Genomic DNA, 1,089 nt, shown 5'->3' with positions numbered 1-1,089 from the left:
GAATTTTCCTCTTAGAACTGCTTTCAATGTGTCCCATAGATTCCGATATGTTGTGTCTGTGTTTTCATTTAACTCTAGGAAGTTTTTAATTTCCTCCTTGATGTCTTCTAAAACCCATTGATCATTTAGCAACCTATTGTTCATTCTCCAGGTGATGCTTGATTTTTCCTTCCTTCTTTTATCATTGATTTTCAGTTTCATTCCATTATGATCAGATAAGATGCATGGTATTATCTCTACCCCTTTATATTGTCTAAGAGTTGCCCTGTGACATAACATATGGTCTATTTTTGAGAAGGTTCCATGTGCTGCTGAGAAAAAAGTGTAGCTACTTGATGTTGGGTGGTATAGCCTATATATGTCAATTAAGTCTAAGTTATTAATTGTGTTATTGAGTTCTATAGTTTCCTTATTTAACTTTTGTTTGGAAGATCTGTCCAGTGGTGAGAGAGGTGTATTGAAGTCTCCCATGATTATTGTATGGTGGTCTATTAGACTCTTGAACTTGAGAAGAGTTTGCTTGATGAACATAGCAGCACCGTTGTTTGGGGCATATATATTTATGATTGTTATGTCTTGTTGGTGTATGGTTCCCTTGAGCAGCATGAAGTGTCCTTCTTTATCCCTTTTGATTAACTTAAAAATATGGAAAGCTTCACGAATTTGCGTGTCATCCTTGCGCAGGGGCCATGCTAATCTTCTCTGTATCGTTCCAATTTTAGTATATGTGCTGCCGAAGCAAGCACCCCAAGTATTTTTTTAAGCTATTGTGAATGGGGTAGTTTTTCCAATTTCTCTTTCAGAGGATTCATCACTGATGTATAGAAATACATTTAATTTATTCGTATTGATTTTATATCCTGCTACTTTGCTGAATTCATTAATTAATTCTACAAGTTTTGTGGTGGAGTTTTTTTGGATCGTGTAAGTAATAAAATTATGTCATTAGCAAATAATGATAGTTTGAGTTCTTCTTTTCCTATTCTTATTCCTTTAATTTCTTTCGTCTGTCTAATTGCTCTGGCTAGAGTTTTAAGTTGTTTTAGTTTTTACATACAAAATTATCACCTGTTAAAAACAGAAAAAAGA

The 1,089-nt window shown here is 34.0% G+C and overlaps 1 non-coding gene across 1 annotated transcript; it reads right to left on the bottom strand.

Annotated features, from left to right (window-relative positions):
• Positions 1-639: 639 nt before the first annotated feature.
• Positions 640-746, bottom strand: LOC144253441 (U6 spliceosomal RNA). Its single transcript, XR_013343286.1, has one exon. It is a non-coding gene; the product is annotated as a U6 spliceosomal RNA (small nuclear RNA).
• Between the last annotated feature and the right edge of the window lie 343 nt (positions 747-1,089).

This window comes from Urocitellus parryii, chromosome 2, assembly GCF_045843805.1.
Source record: "Urocitellus parryii isolate mUroPar1 chromosome 2, mUroPar1.hap1, whole genome shotgun sequence".
Lineage (NCBI taxonomy): Eukaryota > Metazoa > Chordata > Mammalia > Rodentia > Sciuridae > Urocitellus > Urocitellus parryii.
The sequence above is the reverse complement of the archived record's forward strand: the minus strand, read 5'-3'. Positions and strand labels throughout refer to the sequence as shown.